The 16,252-nt window shown below is 47.0% G+C and overlaps 1 protein-coding gene across 1 annotated transcript in view; it reads left to right on the top strand.

Annotated features, from left to right (window-relative positions):
* Positions 1–5,079: 5,079 nt before the first annotated feature.
* The window catches only part of ARHGAP5 (Rho GTPase activating protein 5), a 52,384-nt gene continuing 41,211 nt past the window's right edge, over positions 5,080–16,252 (top strand). The window contains exon 1 of the mRNA XM_069949443.1: positions 5,080–5,295. The gene's annotated coding sequence lies outside the window, so the exon portion shown is untranslated. The remainder of the gene's footprint in view (positions 5,296–16,252) is intronic.

Below are 16,252 nucleotides of genomic sequence, written 5' to 3'. Positions count from 1 at the left end.
TATATGGACAGTGTCACCTAGGTGGGGCTTCATGGCAGATGGGCCCCCTCTCCTATATGGACAGTGTCACCTAGGTGGGGCTTCATGGCAGATGGGCCCCCTCTCCTATATGGACAGTGTCACCTAGGCAGGGCTTCATGGCAGATGGGCCCCCTCTCCTATATGGACAGTGTCACCTAGGCAGGGCTTCATGGCAGATGGGCCATCTCTCCTATATGGACAGTGTCACCTAGCTGGGGCTTCATGGCACCTGGGCCCCCTCTCCTATATGGACAGCGTCACCTAGCTGGGGCTTCATGGCAGCTGGGCCCCCTCTCCTATATGGACAGCATCACCTAGCTGGGGCTTCATGGCAGCTGGGCTATCTCTCCTATATGGACAGTATCACCTAGCTGGGGCTTCATGGCAGATGGGCCATCTATCTTGGGCGTGGTGTTTTCTTTCCAGTCTGGAAGGCGGGAGAGATTTTCTATGGGGGATTTGCTACTGACATGGACAGAGGTGGCAGCACAGAGCACTGTGTCAGGGCTGGAGGACATACAGCAGATGATAAGTACTGGAATACTCAGGATTTTTTAATAGAATTACAAATCTCAGGCAGAGCTCTTTTTTTGGTGAACTACCACTTTAAGCCATACAAAAGTATATAAAAAAAAAAGACTCAAAAGCCATATGTGACCATACAAACGGTTAAAAGGGGATCTTTTCTGTGGCAAGTATACAATCTCCTGATAGGCGTACAGTTGGAAGATCAGGTTGTCGTGGTTACATCCCACATCAGCCGATTTCTGTGCACAGGCCCAAAATAAGGCTTCTGCGCAGAGCTTGGCAGGTGTGGGACGTATCCATGGCAACCTGATATTCCGACTGTACACCGAGCCACCACTACAGCCACCCTATGGGGCCTGTGCCTGTCTGTGCTCAGATACATTGGCATCCTATGCTGACAGGGACAGATGTGAGGTGAACCCGGCCTCATGCTGAAAATAAGGCTCCAAAACAGTGTGAACAAGGGCTGTAGAGGAAAATCAAACAACCATTAGAGGTTGTCCAAGCCATTAACTACAGGCCCTATTCCACGGAACAATTATCGACCGTATTCGGCACATATCGGCCATTACGGCCGATAATCGTACCGTGGAATAAAAGGCAACAATCAGCCGATATCGTTCATGTTAAAACATGTTGAAAGACAAATGACCAGGATAGCAGTGATCTGTTGCGTCGCTCCGTGGAATAGGATTGCGACAGCGGACTGCCACTATCCCCTATGGGCTGCCCGGACGATCCAGTGATCACCTGGGCACCTCCCCGCTGCCCCTTCCGCACTCACCTGCTCACTGCTGCTGCGTGTAACAGTGACGGCAGTGAGCGGGGAACAAGGAGCAAACGACCGCTAATAGCTCTTGTTTTCTCCTCACTGTTGGCCCACGGAACAGGGGTTTTACACGGAACGATTTATCGTTCGAATTTGCACGATAACGATCGAATTCGAACAATAATCGTACGTGTAAACGCTGTGAACGATCAAGCGACGAACGAGAAATCGTTCATTTTGATCTTTAAACAAGTTCTCAAATCGTCGTTGATCGTTTGCAAAAAATCCGCAGATTGTTCCGTGTAAACATTCTTTCAACGATTTCACCTATGTGTGAGATAGGCTTAAGCGATCGCAAAACGATTTTTCCATACGATGTATCGTTCCGTCTAAACGCTGATCGTTATAAAAAAAAACATTGTTCATTCAAAATCGGTAATCGTGCGATTGGGCGAATTATCGCTCCGTGTAAAACCACCATTAGATCTGACCCTAAAATTATCGTTAATCGTTCGCTGTAATTCCACGTTCGTTCGCTTAAGTTCCGTGTTTTTTCACTAATCGCTCAGTGTAATTAAACATTGTTCTTGTTTTGCTGGGATCAGAAGGAGTAATGGTGCATTTACACAGACAGATTTATCTGACAGATCTTTGAAGCCAAAACCAGGAACAGACTATAAACGGATCAGGTCATAAAGGAAAGACTGGGATCTATCCTCTTTTCAAATCCATTCCTGGCTTTGGCTTCCAAAATCTGTCAGATAAATCTATCTGTGTAAACGCACCCTAAACGATCATAGTAATGATCACAATAACTATCGTAACTAATGACCATCGTTCTGTGTAATATGATGAACGATTTCAGGGCAATGCTGCGTTTACACGTAACGATTATTGTGTGAATTTGCGAATAACGATCGAATTCGAACGATAATCGTACGTGTAAACGCAGCGAACGATCAAATGACGAGCGAGAAATCGTTAATTTTGATCTTTGAACATGTTCTCAAATCGTCGTTGATTGTTTGCAAAAAATTCGCAGATCGTTACGTGTGAACAGTCGTTCGCCGATTTAACCAATGTGTGAGATAGGCTTATGGTCCTTTTACACGGTGCGATAATTCGCCCGATCGCACGATTAACGATTTTGAATGAACAATGTTTTTTTTATAGAGATCAGCATTTAGACGGAACGATACATCGTTTGGAAAATTCGCTATGCGATCGTTTTGCGATCGTTTAAGCCTATCTCACACATAGGTGAAATCGCTGAAAGAACGTTTACACGGAACGATCTGCGAATTTTTTGCGAACGATCAACGATGATTTGAGAACATGTTGAAAGGTAGTGTCCCCAACCTTGTTTGCGATTGTTAATCGTTAAAAATCGCTCTGTGTAATTGGACCCTAACCCCTTAGGTCAGGGGTCCCAAACTCGCGGCCCGCGGGCCAACTGCGGCCCGCGGGACACAAGTTTGCGGACCCCACCACTTTACTGCCCGGCGGCCCCCCTCCGCCACCCGTCCCATTGATCGATCACTCTTGTGACCGCAAGCAGTGTTTTGCTTGCGGTCACAAGAGTCTGTGTTGGACGGACCCCAGCTGATGCTGCCTCCCTGGGGGTGTCCCCGGGATTTCCAGGTAGCATGCGCACCAGGGAGCTGTGTGCGCAGCGACTGTTGCTTCCGGGTCAGGGAGCGCTGACCCGGAAGTAACAGCCTGGCGCACACAGCTCCCTGGTGCGCGTGCTGCCCGGGAATCCCGGGGACACCCCCAGGGAGGCAGCATCAGCCGGGGTCCGTCCGTAAGAAGGGAGCTGGGACGGGGGATCGATGTGTTAGGTGAGTTGTTTTTTTGTTTTGTTCTTTATCTACTTTGCGGGGGACAAGATATGGGGACAACATCTACAAAGAGGGGGGGCATTTATAAGGGAGGCATCTATTTGGGGGGAAAGATAAGGGAGGCATCTATATGGGGGAAAAGTTAAGAAGGGGGCAACATAAAAGAGGCATCTATATTGGGGGGAGATAAGGGGGGCAACATAAAGGAGGCATCTATATGGGGGGGAGATAAGGGGGCAACATAAAGGAGGCATCTATATGGGGGGGAGATAAGGGGGGCAACATAAAGGAGGCATCTATATGGGGGGGAGATAAGGGGGCAACATAAAGGAGGCATCTATATGGGGGGAGATAAGGGGGCAACATAAAGGAGGCATCTATATGGGGGGAGATAAGGGGGGCAACATAAAGGAGGCATCTATATGGGGGGAGATAAGGGGGGCAACATAAAGGAGGCATCTATATGGGGGGGAGATAAGGGGGCAACATAAAGGAGGCATCTATATGGGGGGAGATAAGGGGGCAACATAAAGGAGGCATCTATATGGGGGGAGATAAGGGGGACAACATAAAGGAGGCATCTATATGGGGGAGATAAGGGGGACAACATAAAGGAGGGATCTATATGGGGGGAGATAAGGGGGGCAACATAAAGGAGGCATCTATATGGGGGGGAGATAAGGGGGGCAACATAAAGGAGGCATCTATATGGGGGGGATAAGGGGGGCAACATAAATGAGGCATCTATATGGGGGGAAAGATAAGGAGGGGACTACATGGGGGGCATCTACTATAGGGGGACTACACAGAGAGGGGAGATGCACATGGGGCCATCTATATGGAAGACTGAGCAAGGGGCCATCTCTACACAGAGGGGGGCATATTCTATAAGGTGGATCAGATAGAGTCAGCCTACCTACTAAATGAGGCTGTAAAGGGGCCAATACAGATGTGCAGTTAGTAGAAAGATGAGGATGGTGCCAGTGTGAGGAGCCTAATATGTTTCTCTGGCAGATTCTGTGGATTCGCGGCTCGAAGAAGTTCTCACAATGGCCCAGGAGAGAAGGAGAAGATGATGAAAAGGGAAGAACTCCGATCAATGAAAACGTCCTCTGTGAGTCACCTGATGTAACTTTCATGTTCAGAAAGTTATATGTTAAGGAACTGTCAATACAGACATTTGAATCTGAATAATAACAATTACATTTGATGACATTGGAATGTTTTTGTAAGAGCTTTCCTTGTGGAAACCCTGATGCGGCCCAGCCTCACCCAGACTCTACCTCCAGACCCCTGCCTTAGGTACAACAAACCTGATAGTTGCACTACTCTAAATAGGGGTCCGGGTCAGGTGACGTCAGCTGAGAACACCTCAGTACCAGTCCTTGCCTGCAGGGGGCAGCATTCTGCCACCTCGGCCACTTTCCTACTGCATTTCGGCAATGGGTGGGCAGGAGACCGATCTCAGTCAGCTGCTACCCCGGCATTAGGAGAAGACGTGGGGTGAACTCCCCTCTAAGCCATCGCGGTCACTACTGAGGGTTTTTTTTCACTACCGTTTGACAGCCCCGTTTTACGGTAATAAACTGTAGTTGTAAATCTTATTGTTATATATTTTTTATGAACAGGGGTAATGCGCTGCAGTAGTATACGTGCACTACCTCTGTTTTGCGCTAATGCCTGCAAAACTACATGTCCCAGAGTGCTTTGCGTCAGTATCAGGGGGCAGGGTGGAGAGCGATGACGGCTCTTGTGGGCGGAGTCGCAGCGGGAGCGTGCCGTTCAAGCATAATATGGGGGGCGGAGATAGAGGAGTGCAGGGGGCGGAGACAAGGGTGGGGGCGTGGTTTGACGCGGAGTCGCCCAGTTTTCCCTTTCGATGACGTCGATGCTGTGGATGACGTCAGCGGACTGGAGGATTCTCGGGGAATGCGCGTCCCCGGGTCCGCGTTCGCGACGCTTCCATCGGGCCTGGGGAAGGGGGGGGTGTCCTGCGCCGCCATTACTGGATAGAGCCGGAGGTGCACGGAAGAATCGGCGGCTGGAGAGGAGAGAAGGAGAGCGCTCCGGGAGAGGTGATCGGAGGAGAAGGCTGGATGTGCGGGGAGGCGAGGAGGAGATGCGGACACTAGACAGGTGAGGATCCGGCGGGGAGGGAGGCAGGCCGGGGCTGTCAGGAGCCTGCTGCCGGTGTGGGGGTGACCGGGGGATCGGACGGGCTCTGCCTATAGGGGGGGATGTAACCGGCCCATTGCCCGGAATCCGGGTCACTCTCCGGGGACAGACGCTGCTGGGTGACCGGGCACAGGAAGGGGGCGCCCGATGTGGGTCACTGCGGACACCCGGTGCTCCCGGGGATGGTGACAGCTGATAGGATGCGGCCATTGTACCGGACTGTACCGGGAGGTGGGAGAAAGCAGGACAGAGTGATATATCAGGTAGTGTCCCCAACCTGTGGCTGCTGGAGAACTACAACCCCCAGCATACTCAGCCTAGGTATCACAGAACTACAACCCCCAGCATACTCAGCCTAGGTATCACAGAACTACAACCCCCAGCATACTCAGCCTAGGTATCACAGAACTACAACCCCCAGCATACTCAGCCTAGGTATCATAGAACTACAACCCCCAGCATACTCAGCCTAGGTATCATAGAACTACAACCCCCAGCATACTCAGCCTAGGTATCACAGAACTACAACTCCCAGCATACTCAGCCTAGGTATCACAGAACTACAACCCCCAGAATACTCAGCCTAGGTATCACAGAACTACAACCCCCAGAATACTCAGCCTAGGTATCACAGAACTACAACCCCCAGCATACTCAGCCTAGGTATTACAGAACTACAACCCCCAGCATACTCAGCCTAGGTATTACAGAACTACAACCCCAGCATACTCAGCCTAGGTATCACAGAACTACAACCCCCAGCATACTCAGCCTAGGTATTACAGAACTACAACCCCAGCATACTCAGCCTAGGTATCACAGAACTACAACCCCCAGCATACTCAGCCTAGGTATCACAGAACTACAACCCCAGCATACTCAGCCTAGGTGTCACAGAACTACAACCCCCAGCATACTCAGCCTAGGTATCACAGAACTACAACCCCCAGCATACTCAGCCTAGGTATCACAGAACTACAACCCCCAGCATACTCAGCCTAAGTATTACAGAACTACAACCCCAGCATACTCAGCCTAAGTATTACAGAACTACAACCCCCAGCATACTCAGCCTAGGTGTCACAGAACTACAACCCCCAGCATACTCAGCCTAGGTATCACAGAACTACAACCCCCAGCATACTCAGCCTAGGTATCATAGAACTACAACCCCCAGCATACTCAGCCTAAGTATTACAGAACTACAACCCCCAGCATACTCAACCTATGTATCACAGAACTACAACCCCCAGCATACTGTCATAGCCTAAGTATTACAGAACTACAACCCCCAGCATACCCTGATAGCCTAAGTATAACAGAACTACAACCCCCAGCATAATCAGCCTAGGTATCACAGAACTACAACCCCCAGCATACCCTGATAGCCTAAGTATAACAGAACTACAACCCCCAGCATACTCAGCCTAGGTATCACAGAACTACAACCCCCAGCATACCCTGATAGCCTAAGTATTACAGAACTACAACCCCCAGCATGCTCAGCCTAAGTATTACAGAACTACAACCCCCAGCATACTCAGGCTAAGTTTCACAGAACTACAACCCCCAGCATACCCTGATAGCCTAAGTATCAAAGACCTACAACCCCCAGCATACTCAGCCTAAGTATTACAGAACTACAACCCCCAGCATACTCAGCCTAAGTATTACAGAACTACAACCCCCAGCATACTCAGCCTAAGTATTACAGACCTACAACCCCCAGCATACTCAGCCTAAGTATTACAGACCTACAACCCCCAGCATACTCAGCCTAAGTATTACAGAACTGCAACCCCCCGCATACTCTCATAGCCTAAATATCACAGAACTACAACCCCCAGCAGACAGCCATAGCCTGAGTATTACAGAACTACAACCCCCAGCATATCCTGATGGTCTAAGTATCACAAATCTACAACCCCCAGCATACTCTCTTCGCCCAAATATCACAAATCTACAACCCCCAGTATACCCTGATAGTCCAAGTATTACCGTACTACAACCCCCAGTATACCCTGATAGTCCAAGTATTACCGTACTACAACCCCCAGTATACCCTGATAGTCCAAGTATTACCGTACTATAATCCCCAGTATATCCTTATAGTCCAAGTATTACTGTACTACAACCCCCAGCATGCCCTGATGGTCCAAGTATTACAGAACTACAACCTACAGCATATCATGATAGCTGAGCTAAAACTACAACCCTCATCATTCCATTAAAGCTGAACTAGTGTAAAACTACAACCCCCATCATACCTTCACAGCTGTAACTCACATTGCACATAGACTATTCAGATGTACAAAACTACAACCCCCATTGTGACTTAACAATGTTGCAAAATCCCAATTGGTGTGTCAGGTAGTTCAGAATCCTAACTCCCATCTTGTCGTGACTGCTGAAATGATCTAAATCTAGGAGTCCTATCATGCTGCACTAAACTAGTACAAAATTGCAATCCCCATCATGACTTGTCTGTCAAAATGTTGCAGAACTACAACTCCCATCATTCTCTGAAATATTTGTGCTGGACAACAAATATGTTTGGGGAACTACAACTCTTATAGTGTACAGCTTGATGGGAATCGTGTATATATATATATATATATATATATATATATATATATATATATATATTCTTAAGATCTGGAGACCCCCGCTGCCTGTGTACTCTGCGGCCCCCATGGACTGGCCTCCTGGGGTGTTGGTGGTCATCTGGTGCCCCACGGCTATCCATATACTCCTCCACATTGGTATGTTGCCAGGGTAGAGCTTGCCCGCGCCTTGGAGGGCATCAGTTTTAGGGATGAGGCTACGGCTCTAATCCCCTCTGCTGCCAGATGGCTTATAACTCATTGTGCTGCAAGTCATTGTAGGGCGGCTGACAGCGGAGGAATTAGCTGGTGGGACAGTAACCCTTTCACGGCCGCTCTGCTACCTGACGCCGTCCCATCTGACGGCTAAGTTTTTTGTGCTCTCTGTTAGTCTGTGCGTTGTTGTAATAGTACGGTATGTGTGTGTGTGTGTGTGTGTGCATATATATTCTGTATACCTCTGTGTGAAACATGCAGGATACATCAATACAGGAAGTGAGGCAGTCTGTCTATAACCCAGCATAGTCCATACATGTATGGGGGAGGGGGACGGCACTCTGTGATAACCTGCATATTACAACCTATACTGTATGGAGAGGGGTGGTATACAGCCACCGACCTCCACTCATTGAGCCAGTCCAGTGCAATGCTGTCTGAGCGATACACGATTTCCTGTAGGACATACAGCAGCTGATAACTACTGGAAGACAAGATTTTTTAATAAAAGTAAATTACAAATCTCTGGCACCAGTTGATTTAAAATAATTTTTTAAAGCTACCCCTTAGGCTGGGTTCACACTGCGTTTTTGCAATCCGTTTAACGAATCAGTTTTTTATTAACGGACAAAAAAAATTGTGTCAGCAACGTTTTTGTGTCCGTCATAAAAACGGATGCACACAACTGCATCCGTTTTTGCAATCCGTTTTTCATCCGTTTTTTTTTTTTTTCAAAAAAAGGATGAAAAAAAAACGGATTGCAAAAACGCAGTGTGAACCCAGCCTTAAAGGGAACTTTCATGCTGCCCGAACCACAAGTCATCAAAGCGCTCTTGGTCTTGATTCATAGATTCCTAACTGTTTAGGATAACATCAAGGCCACCAGGACTTGTAGTTCGGGCAGCATGATCATAGGTTCCCTTTAGCTAGAGCAGAGCTGGTCAGTGGGTTCTGAATTTCAGCACCTTTACATTCTTACCCGGATTAAAAAAAAGAAAAAAAAATCTAGGACCCTTAAAATATATATATTTTTTTTAAGTGACCATGTGTATTAATTCCAGTGGCTATCCGCTTTTCAAAGCGTTGGAAGGAACCCTGGATTACGTGTGGGTGTAAGACTTATCATCTCCTCCCAGCACTGCCGGGGTTAACAGCGCAGGCATACGTTTCTATAACCAGATAGGAAGCTGTGGCCGTCAATGTCATGTGTGAGCAAAGTGAAAGTCGGATCAAAGTGCAGCGACGACGACTCTTGGACTTCCCCATTGGATTTAGTCATAGGAGAGGTCGAGAAATGAAAGTGTTCCCGAATTGGTAGAACTACAACTCCCATCAGGCAGTTCGCAGTAGTAGTTCTATTCGGATTGGACCCATGACAGCTATGCCTGGTCCATGATGAATACTTATAGGCCTATTACTACCTAATACAGGGGTAGGGAACCTTGGTTCTTCAGCTGTTGCAAAACTACAACTCCCATCATGCCTGGACAGCCAAAGCTTTAGCTTTGGCTGTCCAGGCATGATGGGAGTTGTAGTTTTGCAACAGCTGGAGGGACAAGGTTCCCTACCCCTGATCTAATAGGTTCTATATGGGTCTTGCCGACTTCCCTCCCGTAATGTGAACAGAGCCGTAGTGATCGCAGCCCGCAATGGCTTCTGGGAAACCTCTCCATCCCCATAATAGAAATACTAAGTCGGCTTTTCTGTTCGCTCGATGATATTAATAAAGCTGGTTAACAATGCCTGGCACTCTGATGTATATTGAGTGTTGTAGATTATATATATCTGTCTGACTATATAGGAATCGCACTCTCTTGGTGCTTTTGTGGAGATTGGCCTGTTGCTAAGCAACGCCAATGGTTGCCATAGGTAGAGGGCAGGTATGTCTGTGAGGGGAAACTTATTTTATCAAGAAATGGCAGCAAGACGGCTCGGTGGGGGAGGGAGTGGGCTCTTTTTGTCCTGTTTGGTTTAACCGAAAGTACCATTGGGGGGCATCAGTTGTACCACAAAAATATGATCAACTTTGATGTCTACTGCTAATAATTAAAGGGGTATCCCGGTGGGCCAAGCTTTTCTCTGTTGATGATGATGATGATAATGAAAAATAAATATTTTCAGTCATTTTTCACAGAATCCCTGCAACACTTAGATGTTTATAGCCCGTTGCCTATGGTTACGACCTGAAGTTCAGCTGGCTGGTCGCACATGCTCAGTTGCGCAGCACTAGGAGTGGGAGTGGTTTATCTATGAAACTATATGGTGGAGAGGACTGTTGGGGGGGGGGGGGCGGGAAGATGGAGGAGTAGATGTCAGCAGTGCATGATGGGAATTGTAGTTTGTCTACTCTTGCTGCACTCAATGTTAGTTAGGGATAGGGGCCTATTTCACCGGAGCGATAATCGGCCGATTATCGCTCGGTGGAATAGAGAGAACAATCAGCCGATGATCGTGTCATCGCCTGATCGTTCATTTAGGTTTGAAGCTAAAATCGTCGTTCGCCACCAGCGTATCGCTACAGTGGAATAGCGGTGCGCGTCGGCGACCGACGATCCAAGCAGCATACATTACCTAGCAGGGCTTCTCCTGCGCTCCGTATTCCTCCCCGGGTCCTGTGTTCAGCAGCAGCTTCGGAGCGGCCTGACTGAGCTGTCAGACCGCTCAGCCAATCACAGGCCAGGACCGCCGCAGCCAGTGATTGGCTGAGCGGTCTGACAGCTTAGTCAGGTCGCACTGAAGCTGATGCTGCGCCGCAGGACCCGGGGAGGAAGACGGAGCGCAGGAGAAGCCCTGCTAGGTAATGGGTGCTGCAAGGACATCGGTAACTATGTCCCTGCAGCCCTCGCTAAACGATCATCAGGGTTGTGGAATAGGCTCAGTAAACGAGCGCTCGTTTACAACGTTGCTCGGCCCGTGGAATAGGGCCCTCAGGGTCCTATTACACAGCGATTTTTAACGACTAACGATAAACGATCGCAAACGAGATTGTTAATCGTTAATCTGAAATCGTTTACCATATTACACAGAACGATGGTAGTTAGTTAAGATCGTTACTATGATTGTTTATTCCTTCTGATCCCAGCAAAACAATGGACAATGTGCAATTACACTGAACGATTAGTGAACAAATGCCGAACTTGAGCGAACTAATGTGGAATTACAGAGAACGATAAACGATAATTTTAGGTTCAGATCTAAATCAACGACCAACGACATACGAACGATTTTCCGATCGTTGCCTGCAATTACACAGAACGATTATCGTTTAAATTCAAACAATAGAACGATTTTTCGCACGATAATTGTCCCGTGTAATAGGGCCCTTAGTGTCATACCCCTGTAATGTCTCTATAGCAGGGGTAGGGAACCTTGGCTCTCCAGCAAAACTACAACTCCCATCATGCCTGGACAGCCAAAGCTTTAGCTTTGGCTGTCCAGGCATGATGGAAGTTGTAGTTTTGCAACAGTCAGAGAGCCAAGGTTCCCTACCCCTTCTCTACACTATTCTTCGTCAGGACTTCAGACTGCCCCTTTAAATTGTCATCTTGGGTTGTCTTGCCAGATGCTACATGGAGCTGATGGTGAGGCCATACTGTCCATGCTATTCTCCTGCTGGAGTGGAAAAACAGTTTCCCCATAGGTTTGTGTTTCGTTATTCCAGTCACCACCCTTCCCTATTGAAAGGCTCATTGTCACATCATATAGTGACTAGTGAGGTTTGGCCAGTGCTATTAGATGGTGTGGTGCACACGCCCTGATGGCTAACACAGAGCAAAGCAGAGAGGAGGGGGAGGAGCATGGCCGTGTATGGGAAGCAAGCATGGAGTGCACAGCTATTGCCGCACTCTACCCAGAAAAGTTTTGCCACATAGAACTTGCTTCAATCGATTGCCTTTTAGTAGCTTAGCCACATAAAGTGGTTCTCAAATATTTGATGGTTATTTTTGCTTGGAAGGGAACTTTTTGCCATCAAACTACATCATCTTATTCGATCAAGTGTCTTAGAGGCCTGGCTGAGCTGCAGCATGCACCTCTCTCTTTCTCTTCCCCACTTCTCCCTCCATCACAGAGCCTTCTATATCAATTAGTTTTGATAGGAAGAGTGGAGGTGTGCATGCTGCAGCTCAGCATCATCTCCTTGACCACCTGAGCCCTGATCATGATATAGGATTATATTCCTAAAACTACAAGAACTTACAGGCACCTATTTATTATTTTGGAGTCTAGTCATATTTCCCAAGCTGTTGCTCTGTTCACATTTAGAGAGATGCTTTACAGCAGCCACAAAGACCATAGGAAACAGAAGTCTAGAAGTGACTTCTGTCTTGAGTATTGTGGGCATGCTCTGTGACCTGTGCAGGGGGGGGGGGGGTGAGGTCAGCTGTGACCATGACATGTTGTGAATGGCCTGATTCCATCTTATTATCACTGGAATACTCAGTCATAAGCACATCTTTGAAAGTGATCTGGACAGAACAGGAAGTTTTAGCTTTTTTTTAGGCCTAGTGGCCAGAACGGAAACTGCAAGATTCTAGGATTATTTTATTATATAGATAGTAAAATTAGAAACAAAATCACAATAAATTTTCAAACATTTTTTTCAAAAAATTCTCTGCTGACGCATCCCTTTAAATCTGAAGGGGTTACTAGATAGCAAACAAAGTGCGTAACCCAAAGATGGGGACAGTGATGGGACACTGATCTGCTCCTCACTATAGGGCAGATCCCTTCATCTGTCCTGGCGGTTTCTTCCCCTAATCTTCAGTGCACACTGGCTGAATGCTCAGGCTAAGTACTTCCTCTATAGCTGGGGGCCATGGAGTAACCGGAAACATAAGAGGAGATTGTGGGTTGTGACATGTTGGTCAGATGTGGAATTCTGTCAGCGACCAGAATAGAATATATTGCATTTCTTCGCATTTATACAGTAGTTTCAGTAGGACAGCCATTGACTAATACGGCTAACTCTTCTAGTTATGAGGTTCCCTTACCTGATTTACTGAATTAAAGTGTCCCTAAAAGTTTTCAGTTAGTCCTCCATAGATTGGGAGAAGCACCCAGCTGAGCACTTGACTTCCCAGCTTGCTGGGTGATCTGTCTCCTTACAGGTTCTGTAGTAACTCTATGGAATCAGACTCCTGTAATGAGCTGGATAGAGCAATGAGCCAGTGAAGGAGTGAATCCCAGCTCTGTCTAGTGATCTTAGTGGAAGCCTGAATGATCAAAACTCCTGATGTGTCAAAGTTTTTTTTTTTTTTTTTTTTCCCACAGTAACACGAAATCCATGTTAAAATCCTGCGATAGGTTTTCGACACAGCCCATAGGTCATGCCACCGATATAAGAATCTGCTTTGGAGCATGCATTCTCTTATATGGATCTCTTATATTGGACTTTGAATCTGTTTAATCCCAGGTTCTCCCTCGGAAGTATTCCCACCGGGATTATCCTTTCTGGAAGTATTTTATAAGGCGACCGCATGAATGAACTGGTTTCATGGATCTAATAAGGCGCCTATTATGCTTCGGGATGCGGAAGTAATTCAGTGCATTAAATTGTTTTCCGTCCCGATAATTTTGGTTATTGTTTAACAGATTGCTGGTGGTGGAAAGTTTTACCGGAAGAGAAGGTCACGTTATCCTTTTTATTTTTTTGTGAATTTTTTTTCTCATGGTGTTTGGACTTCTGCATGATCAAGATGGATTCTTAGATAAAGTCACGGTTTGGGCCCAATGGGCATTTGATTGCTGTGGTGAGCGGACTTGCCAAACTTTTCACATTCGGCAGTGTTCTCCGAATCTGAAAGCTTGGCATTTGACTCCTGGCATCTGGATACCATGAAAGTATGGATGCAGCCTATGGTGTTTCAGCGAACAGGCGCTGATCTCAGTGATCGCTTACAGAGCCTTTACGAGGCTCGATCGCTCATGTGGCCATTTTTAAAATCCGGCAGGGGGGGAATTTTATAACAAGAACAAAGTTACGTCTCCCCGTGCTCGTGGTGAGTGGTGGGACACCCCTGGGACCTCCCCCGGAAGGCATTTTCCCCCAAATTGTGATGACTGCACAACTGGGGGGGAAGGCCCGAATCCAGTCGGCTGATGAACGAGCATTTTCTCACTTGTCAGCTGACCTTTGACCCTTTTACACAGGGTGATTGGCCTGTTGGTTCTGTGTATTAGGACCCTTAGGCCACGTTCACATGTGACAGATTTACTGCAGCTTTATGGCAGCGATTCCATACATAGCCGACTGCTAGGGGGTCTTGTGACAACCTCTGTAGTTTTAGGCTTTCGTTACGAGGAAGCAGAGGATGTAGATCTTTACTTAGGGAAGTGTAGTCTTCAAGGGCCATCATTCTGAATTTAAATGCACATGGCGGGTTTAACACCAGCATCTAACATGCATCTGTATCATGGCCGCAAGTGACCTGATCGACGGCTCTGCAGACAGGATGGATCTTGTGGCCATAGTATTGATGCAAAAAATGTCGTCTTGTTATGCTGGTGTGAAACTTGCCTAAAGGTTCCAAGATGGCGGGACTTTTCCAGTGCAGGTTAAACCTGGTTGTCGGGGCATCATGGGAGTTGTAGTTCAGCAACCTCTGTATTGAACCGACATGGACTTCAATCTTCACCGATCGTGACTGCTGTCTTTTTACGTATTCTCCGGCAGGGAACAATATATACACTAAGGGTATCACCACCTATGACAATTGGCATATCGTCTGGAACTGTATATATATTTCATAGTAGTTCTTGAGCTCCAGCTTCACACTCTGTACGTGATGGCCATATGGTTGACATCATGTACTATATACTCGTCTTCCCTCAGTATAAATGCAGAACTTGCAATGGTTTAGAGGAGTTTCTGACTATATAAGAAACACATGACCTTACTATCTATACTCCCTGTACTGTTCTTTATACTTGAGGACCATCTGCAAATCCTCATGTAAATCAGGCCCTGGCTATGAATAGTTATTATAAGGAAATGCAAAAAAAAAAGCTCCGCTCTGTGACGTCTCCCACCTCCATTACATTGTGGTCAATGGACGCCCGTGCAATCGGACACCAACAGCTCCAGCTCTTTTGAAGCAAAGATTTTCTTTTGGCTACATATCTATTACTTCCATATGACCTAAGAGGCCACATACAGGTTCTCATTCCGGATATATACCTTTTTTCCCCCCCGCATTCTTAGGGTCCTATTACACGAAGCGATTTTGAACGATTAATGAGAAACTATCACAAACGAGATTGTTACTACGATCACTTACTCTATCTAATGGCTGGGCGATATGGCCAAAAAAATAAAATCTCAATTTTAAAATTTTTTTTCTTGATTCTCGTTTTAAATCTTGATTTTTTTTTTTTGCTAATTATGATGGGTGTAGTAGTAGAGGCATAGTGGATAAGGGGTGTAGTAACAGTAGAAGCATAGAAAAAGAGGGGTCTAGTAGTAGTGAGTGTGGGTAGTGGGAGCAGTATTGGGGGTAGTAGTAGAGTAGTATTGGGGGTAGTAGTAGAGCAGTATTGGGGGAAGTTGTAGAGCAGTATTGGGAATAGTAGTAGAGCAGTATTAGTAGTAGTATTGGGGGAAGTAGTAGAGCAGTATTGGGGGTAGTAGTAGAGCAGGATTGCGGGTAGTAGTAGAGCAGGATTGGGGGTAGTAGTAGAGCAGGATTGGGGGTAGTAGTAGAGCAGGATTGGGGGTAGTAGTACAGCAGGATTGGGGGTAGTAGTACAGCAGGATTGGGGGTAGTAGTACAGCAGGATTGGGGGTAGTAGTACAGCAGGATTGGGGGTAGTAGTACAGCAGGATTGGGGGTAGTAGTACAGCAGGATTGGGGGTAGTAGTACAGCAGGATTGGGGGTAGTAGTACAGCAGGATTGGGGGTAGTAGTACAGCAGGATTGGGGGTAGTATTGGGGATAGTAGTAGAGCAGTATTGGGAGTAGTATTGGGGGGTAGTAGTAGAGCAGTATTGGGAGTAGTATTGGGGGGTAGTAGTAGAGCAGTATTGGGAGTAGTATTGGGGGTAGTAGTAGAGCAGTATTGGGAGTAGTATATAGGGGTTGTAGTAGAGCAGTATTGGGAGT

The sequence above is a fragment of the Dendropsophus ebraccatus genome, chromosome 13 (assembly GCF_027789765.1).
Source record: "Dendropsophus ebraccatus isolate aDenEbr1 chromosome 13, aDenEbr1.pat, whole genome shotgun sequence".
NCBI classification, from domain to species: Eukaryota; Metazoa; Chordata; class Amphibia; order Anura; family Hylidae; genus Dendropsophus; species Dendropsophus ebraccatus.
This window is presented reverse-complemented; position numbering and strand designations above follow the sequence as displayed.